The sequence below is a fragment of the Anomaloglossus baeobatrachus genome, chromosome 2 (assembly GCF_048569485.1).
Source record: "Anomaloglossus baeobatrachus isolate aAnoBae1 chromosome 2, aAnoBae1.hap1, whole genome shotgun sequence".
NCBI lineage: Eukaryota > Metazoa > Chordata > Amphibia > Anura > Aromobatidae > Anomaloglossus > Anomaloglossus baeobatrachus.
The window spans coordinates 706,430,225-706,438,818 of NC_134354.1; the positions used below are offsets into that span (position 1 = coordinate 706,430,225).

At 42.9% G+C, this 8,594-nt stretch overlaps 1 protein-coding gene across 1 annotated transcript in view; it reads right to left on the bottom strand.

Moving 5' to 3' along the window:
* Window positions 1-7,194, bottom strand: part of LOC142290621 (mitochondrial ornithine transporter 1-like) — a 49,082-nt gene extending 41,888 nt beyond the window's left edge. Inside the window, exons 1-2 of the mRNA XM_075334591.1 lie at window positions 7,142-7,194; window positions 6,767-7,058 (exon numbers count right to left, since the gene is read on the bottom strand). The gene's annotated coding sequence lies outside the window, so the exon portion shown is untranslated. The remainder of the gene's footprint in view (window positions 1-6,766; window positions 7,059-7,141) is intronic.
* Window positions 7,195-8,594: the final 1,400 nt, after the last annotated feature.

Genomic DNA, 8,594 nt, shown 5'->3' on the forward strand with positions numbered 1-8,594 from the left:
CCCCAAATAGTTAATCAGGAGGCTATACTTCACTGACTCGTCCTTAGGTCAATCTGTTTGCTTTGTACACTGTGTAAAGGCAGAGAGCTGCCAATCAGTGGTGAAGAAGGGGTTATACAGAGCTCATCTATATGGAGGATTAAATGGCAACAGATTTATTAGTCCTCTGGAGCAAAAAGTGACCTTCTCCAAACTGTTCCCACAAAGTTGGAAGCTACATATGCTTACAATATCTTTCTATACTGAAGTATTAAGATTGCCCTTCATTCAAACTAAGGTACCTAGGCCGACCCACGAAAAACAATTCCACAGCATTATTCCTCCTGCCTCAATCTTTACAGTTGGCACAATGCTGTCAGACAGGCAGCGATCGCCTGGAATTCAATAACCCCAGACTCATCCATTAGGCTGCCAGATAGTGAAATGTGATCAGTCCAGAGTTCAGGTGTTGGCGTCATTTATATCACTCCATCTGGCACTATGTATTGTGCTTGTAGATGTACAGCCAATATGCAGCTATGAAGTAATAGAAACCCATGACATAAAGCTCAAGGTGCATAGTTTTTGTGCTGGTGTTAAAGGGAACCTGTCACCAGTTTTTTGGCCTATAAGCTGCGGCCACCACCAGTGGGCTCTTATATACAGCATTCTAACATGCTGTATATAAGAGCACAGACCTCTGTGTAGAACGTAAAAATCACTTTATAATACTCACCTAAAACGGTCGCTGCGGTGGAGTTGCGTCAGATGGGCGTCTCCATTCTCCGGTGCCAGCGCCTTCTCTTTCAGCCATCTTTGGCCTCCTTCTGAAGCCTGTGTGCATGATACGTCCTAAGTCATACACACTCACCGGTCCCGCACAAGCGCACTACAATACTTTGATCTGCCCTGCACAGGGTACAGTCCCTGACAGAAGTTCTGTCGCTTATCCATGTTATGTACATAAAAGCTTATAACCTGACTTTAAATTCATCCATTGGTTTCATAAATTACTCTTTTGAAAGCTGAAACCCTCCCAAATTTGGTTTAGGTTATGAAAATAAAGTTGCTGCAAAGCTGAAATATTGATCATTTAATGAACACAGAAAAGTCAGATTTTGGCAAGACAAAGGTTTTGTCACCCAGAGAATGTAATGTGAAATTCAAACAAATAATTAACTTCTAATACAAAGATATGTTGCATAACATTGGTGAATGAAGTTGTGGTGCTATTAGAGTCATATTTAACATTTTGTGTGACTTCCATGAGCTTGAAGGACTGCATCCATGCGGTTCAACAATGATTCATACAATTTATTGATGAAGTCATCAGGAATAGCAAAGCATGCAGTCTTACATGCCTCCCAGAGTTCATCTAGATTCTTTGGTTTTGTCTTCCAAGCTTCCTCTTTCATCCTACCCCAAACATGCTCAATGATGTTCATGTCTGGTGACTGGGCTGGCCAGTCCTTGAGCACCTTGATCTTCTTTACCAGGAGGAACTTTGTTGTAGAGATAGATGTATGAGATGGAGCACCATCCTGCTGCAGAATTTGCAGAAGAGGTAGCTAATATTTCTTTCCACCACCAAACGTAACTGTTTTCTGGGTCCATACGGGCTCCAGTAGGTCTCATGCAGTGTTTGCGGCAGCTGTAGTGTAATGCAACTGAAGATTAATCAGAAAAATCCACCTTCTGCCACTTTTCCAGCGTCCATCTGTTTAGCAGGCTGTGAGACTTAGCAAATGCCACACGGTTTTTTAATTGCCTTTTTTTTAGTTCTGGCTTCTGGGCACTGATTCGACCATGGAGGCCATTTCGAGACAGAATCCTACAAACTGTTCTAGTTGACACAGGGACTTGAGCTGAACAGGCCTGTTGGAGCTCTGCTGCAGTGGAAGAGGGGCTGGCACTGGATTTTCTAACCAACAAATGTTCCTCCTGAGCAGTTGTCTTGTGGGGTCTGCCAGACTTGGGCTTGTCAAAATCATCTCCAGTCTCTTGAAATTTTTTTTTAATTCTTTGTACTTGACGCTGAGACACATTAAATGTGCCAGCCACCTCTGCAGTGGATTTGGTCTTCAGCCTCTTGATAATTAAGGCTTTGGTCGCAGGGTGGATTTTTGGCTTGTTGTCAGAGGTAAAGTTGCAGTTCAACTGAAGGTCTGGGGTGCTGGATTTCTTTTTATACACACCCACTAATTAACCGATCATTTAGTGAGCACAGGAGAGCATGTAAACTAGGATTGGGTGCATTATATGACAAGGCGACAAAACTTTTGTCTTGTTAAAATATAACCTTTCTGTGTTCATTAAATGATCAATATTTCAGCTTTTCAGCAACTTTATTTTCATAACCTAAACCAAATTTGGGAAGGTTTCAGCTTTCAAAAGAGTAATTTATAAAACCAATGGATGAATTTAAAGTCAGGTTAGAAGCTTTTATTTACATAACATTGATAAGCGACAGAACTTTTGTCAGGGACTGTAGATCAAAGTGCGCCTGCGCAGGACCTCAATGCTGGCATGTGTGGATGACGTAGGATGTGTCATGCACCCAGGCTACAGAAGAAAAAGGACAAAGAAGGCCGAAAGAGGAGGCGCCGGCACAGGAGAACGAAGACGCCCATATGACCCAACTCCACAACAGCGACCGTTTAGGTAAGTATTATAAATTGATTTTTACGTTCTACACGGTGGCCTGGGCTCTTATATACAGCATGTTAGAATGCTGTATATAAGAGACCTCTGGTGGTGGCCACAGGTTATAGGCCCCAAATTTGCTGACAGGTTCCCTTTAATGCAAGAGGAGGTTTAGATACTGCAGAACGTTGGTGACTTTTATACACTATGATCCTCAGCTCTCACCGACCCCACACTGTAACTTAAACAGGCACCATATCAAAGTTTTTATCCTTTTAACCACTTCATGACATGCGCTGTACATGTATGGCACAAATCAGAAGTGGGTGTATTGAGTGGGCTAACGGGGTGAGGTGGCCCCATACCTGACAGGTAATGGCTGTGTGTTTCAGCCAGGACCTCCACCCGCAATTGTTAATCTGTTAAATCCAGCTGTCAAACTCTAAAAGCGGGATTTAACATGTGCCAGCATGGTGGTGTGCCATTTAAACACCCCAAAGCACGCTAGTGACTTGATCGCAGGTCGCTGATGGGTTGGTACGACAGCAGGTGTACTGCTGAAGACCTCCGTGCTTGTCATTGCAGCGCTCCTTTGAAGCCTGCCTGCAGCCGAGCTTCAAAGGAGACTGTGATTTTCACTATATTCAGCAATGCTGTGGCATTGCTGTATATAGCACAAGCAATCAGACGATCGCAACTTCAAGTTCCCACACTATTGAATTAAATTTTTTTGTTAAAAAATTAGAAAACATAAAAATTCAAATCACCCCCTATTGTCCCATTAACATTAAAGATAATAAAAAATATACATATGTGGTATTGCTGTGTTCAGAAAGTCTGATCTATCAAAATCTAAAAATAATTAACACAACTGGTAAAGATTGGAAACAAAAAAAATTAGAGAACGGCAAAATTACGTTTTTTAGTCTCTACAAAAAATTATGTAATTAGTCATCAAAATATTGTATATTTCCCAAAATGGAATCAATACATTTCAGATTTTTTTTCACCATTAAAATAATAATAAAACTGGCAATGTTTGATACTGCGATAATCATACTGATGAGGAGGATCATATTTCAAGGTAATTTTTAATAGAAAATGTACAGCGTAAAAACAATTCCACCCAAAAAAAGATGCCAGAATTGTGTTTTTTCACAATTTTTCCCCATTTGGAATATTGTTTTACGGTATACTATAAGGTAAAATGAATGGTGTTATTCAAAAGTACAACTTGTTCTGCAAAAAACAAACCTCCATTATGTCTATGTGGACAGAAAAATAAAAAAGTTATGGCTCTGGGAAGAAAGGGAGGCAAAAAACGAAAAGGCAAAAACGAAAATGTAACACTTCGCAAAGGGGTTAATATATTGCAATCATCATATTATTTAGCACTGTGAACTTACAATTGCTCATTTTGCCCCTCTACCTAATTATTTTCTTTTCTATTAGGTCTCTGACATCACATGATTAAAAACTGACTAGCTGAATGCTTCTAAACTCTATTTAGAAACAGATAGTCTTGTTTTCCTCCATGAGTCATCACTAGAACTACAAATCTGGGTCACTGAAAACACTTGGTAGTTCTAATGATTTTATAATTAAAAAGTGTGTCCCGATACATCTGGCCATATAGTTTATATTATAGGGGATGTCACAAATGAACAAGCTTTTTTTAAAACGGGAACTGGTACAAAGATCACCTGTGTGCTGTGGGTTCAGCTCTTGACCCTAGTGATCCTAGTGCGGTTGTTGTTGGCTGCACATGCTGTTGCCGGCATCATGTCCAACAATTTGAGAGATGCTCTTCCCATCTCAGGCTTATTGTTGGTCTTACAACTAACTTAAAAAGGACCTTTTATTGGTTTTTGCATGTCATACTGGCCACATTATGGAATACAGCTGAATAAAACATGGTTTCTGTTTTTTAATTTCTCTACTATGTTCTGGAGATATTAGCTTCTAAAGTTTGTATTTTAAAGGAAACTTGTCAAGTGGAAAAATGCTATTAACCTACAAATATGGGGTTAATCTGCAGGTTAGTAGCATTCTGAATTTGCGCAGCATCTGCACATTAAACCTCACTGCTGGGAGGAAATTAACTTTAATCCGCCTGGCAGTGTTTCAGTTTCAGTCATGGAGGCGGCACTGGCATGGGTTCAGTCACCGCTCTGTGTATGGGGAACGGCGGCTGAAACCACACCCCCTGCACTTACTGACAGCTTCCTCTAATGCTGAACGGCTGTCAGTTAGTGTAGGGGGTGTAGTTACAGCCGCTACTCTCCAAACAGAGCGGACCAGCACAGCCCCCGCCTCTGGAACTGGAACGCTGCTGAGAGGATTAAAGTTTATTTCCTCCCGGCAGCAGGGTTTAATGTGCAGGTGCTGGGCAGGTTCAAAATTCTATCAACCTGCAGATTAACCTTATATCTGCAGGTTAATAGCATTTTTCCATGTGAATAGTTCCCTTTAATTTCCACTAAGACTAAGTGGGTATAAGCAGACATTCATTCTGGGGACTGTTACTTTTTTTCCATGCAGGGCACTGACCAACTATGAGCAGAAGGCATCATGCATGGAAAAAAAAAGAATATGCCCCCGAACAATATTAGTCCTGACTTTCAGTGTGATATGGATATGGAAAGACATGTAATGATACACAGCCCTACCCTCGTCACTGATATCGAGGCTGGTACCTACAGTGATTACAATTGTGGGAGAGTAGAGCAGAACTGTGTATCATTAGAAACACCTCTACATCTGCAGCTCTCATCCCACAGCACTGACAGCCGTACTCTGCTCCCTCTCTTTCCACACTAACAATACCATGGGATGAGAGCAGCAGATACATAAGATGTTGGTAATGACACACAGCTCTGCTCTACTCCCCTCCCATGATTGTAATCACAGTAGATGCTGGCACTAAGATAAGTGAGGAGAGTAGGGATGTTTGTGATTCCATGTCTCACAGAGAAAAAGCCAGGTATGACAAACTTTGGGGGCCCTAAGAGACGAATCTCTACTAATACCTCCTTGGTCTTAGTAAAAATGCACATCTAAACTTTTCAAGCTAAAATCTCCGCAACAGAAATGAGAAATGAAAAAATAAAAATGATGAATTATGCTTTTCGAGCTTTACAGCCACTATTCCGTGGTATGGCTAGTTTAGCATGCTAAAAGTGGTGAAAAGTCCAAGTTAAGCTGACCATACACCTTAAATAACTGTTGGCCAAAAGAGTGGTCTCACTTCCTTACTCACATAGACCTTAAACGTGTGGTCCAAAGTCAAACTAAATTTGATTCTAATCCCTATCTATTTAGTGCTATTCAATACCGGCATGAGACCAGTGATGTCACTAGCTTAGGGTATTGATACTGCTCTTTCTGGTTGATTATTATGGATCTGAACAGAAAACAGAGAGGACGCTGTCTCTATACAGATTACACAATGCACAGTGCAGGAAGGGACACAACAGGGATCAGCACAGCACCTTAAACGAGCGTCACTGAGTGATGACGCTTTGTTTCAGGTAAGGGACAGAGGCTGTGACATTGACTGCAGCCTCTGCCCCTGCTCTGATGACGCTTTGTTTAAGTATCCCAACAAGCATTGGAATTTTCAAACTAAGCATCATAATACAGGAAATAGGAAAATAAAAAAATAATACTAGTTAGTGTAGTTAGGGAACGATAGCACATTTTTCATACAAGTATATTGGAAAATAGCTTTGATTATGGCACTAAATAGGTAAGGATTTAGAATGAGCTTTAGTTTGACTTCAGACAACCCATTTAATCATAACTGAGCTTTCATGTCTTTTCAATGGGGAGAGTGGAGAAAGCAACTTCTCACCACATCTGGTAGTTTGTTATTTCTTGGAGAACAAAAGGATAATACCTTTGTATTCCCACAAAGATCCTTTTCTGTCTGACATCATCTCTTTAGGACTGTAGAGAGGTCCCCACACATTAGATGTTTTGCTGATGCCGAAAATAATGGCGGGTTCGTCTGGCTTTAATGTAATGCTTAAGGAATCCTTTATGATATACATTTTATCATATGAAACAATCTTCCTTCAAAGCATACTTCATACTTGAAAGACAGAACATATGAAAGTAAGATTCAATACAGAGCTTCACCTACCTATGCGGTGTGTAAGAAGGTAAACTTCATCTCGATAATAAATCTATGTTTGGCCTTTGCTCCGAATTAACAGTATAAGGAGCAGCGTTCTCTGGCAGTAAATGCATGCACGGCCCCTTTCTGCCACGTGCAACAATCTAGAACATATGGATGGTCAGATCATTCACTGTTACGAGAAGACCCACGGAGAGCAGAGAACTCTGTTTTTCCTCAGTTTGTAGCACAGAGATGAGAAGACTTTACTCAGCAGATTTCTGTGAGCGCTTTTCACATTGCAGATTTGTAGCTAAAGCTGGGAAAGATTAGAAGATCATGTGAGAGTCAGCACAAAGCATTAACCAGGAATCAGCATTTCATAGCTCACTATATTTATACCGAGCGAAAAGTGTCCTGTACAGTGTCAAACTCAAAGCCCATGGGACCTTGTCCTAGGAAAAAAAAAATATATTGCATTATTGGCAATCAGGACCGGCTCCAGGTTTTTGTGGGCCCAGGCGAAAGAGTCTCAGTGGGCCCCATGCACACACAGACACACATATACAGATACAAACACATTTGACGCCCCTGGAATATCAGGTCGTCACAGGGTATTGCACAATCTGCCCTTCTGTGCAATATCCACCTCCATCTTGGTTATGGGTCCCCACGTATATGGTGTTGCCTACATCAGCTAATCAAAATCCTAGGTACAATCTGCACCACACCCACCAGACACACCAGTGGACGGCCTGAGTGGAATAGGGTCGCCCTCTTGGGGGGGGGGGGTTGGTTAGGGGAGGTCAGGAGTGTCAGGAGTAGGGGAGTTGTAGTTTGGAAGTGAAGGAGAGAGGAGGTCAGGAGCAGGGCTCCTAGGAAGCTAACTAGGTGGCAGACGGTGGTTTGGGCCTAGAGGAGCTGGACCCTCGGTCGCAGGGGATCATGGCAAGGAGCACAGAACTGTCTAGGAGGACAGCCAGCAGCCTTGCACCATCACCGGGCTGGGACCAGGGCACGACGGGGTACATGGACCCCTAGGTCAGGGAGTAGCTTCAGGCAACCTGACAATTTACCCGACGAGAACGGAGCCTTCAAGATCCGCTCTCCACTCACTCCAAAATCAGGATACTAGAGCAACGAGGGGGATAGGACTTTCCACACAAATGGTCCAGGAAATCCCAAGCGTGAACCCTGATTGCAAGCTCCCACACTTAGCCATAGTGGAGAGTGGGACCCGGCAAGTTCCATACTACCAGGACCAACAGAGAAGCAAACTTAGTGCCAGAAGGCAGGTCACAGATCACCAGGCAGCACCATTGGGGATGGGACCCGAACTAGCTCCCCTCAGTGGCAGCGGTATCCAGAACTTTGGTTTATCCAGTTGTCGTGTCAGCTTAATGGACTGAGTGAGTACGCAAGTGACCCCTTCGCATCCAACGGCACTCCCCCTCACCATCACCGAGTCCTGGGGCATCCCTCCTACCCGTGGAGGGTTCTAACACCTGGCTGCCCCATTCCATCGCCCCCAGGTACTCCCTGCTGCAGCGGTGGTACTCCAAATTACCACATACCACGGGTGGCGGTACAAACTCTAACACAATCCCCTGTAAATACCCCCTATATTTGAGTGGCCACATGATTCCCAGGTACGGAGACCCCTCGAGCCACCGTGGATCCGGATCCGAGCAGCCCGGCTGCTGGCACAGGAGCGGCACACACATACAGGCATATGTATATATCTACTGTATGTTTAAAGACAAATTCACAAAAATACATATAAACAGACATAAATCTATACACAGTCATATACACTGACATACAGTACAGACCAAAGGTTTGGACACACCTTCTC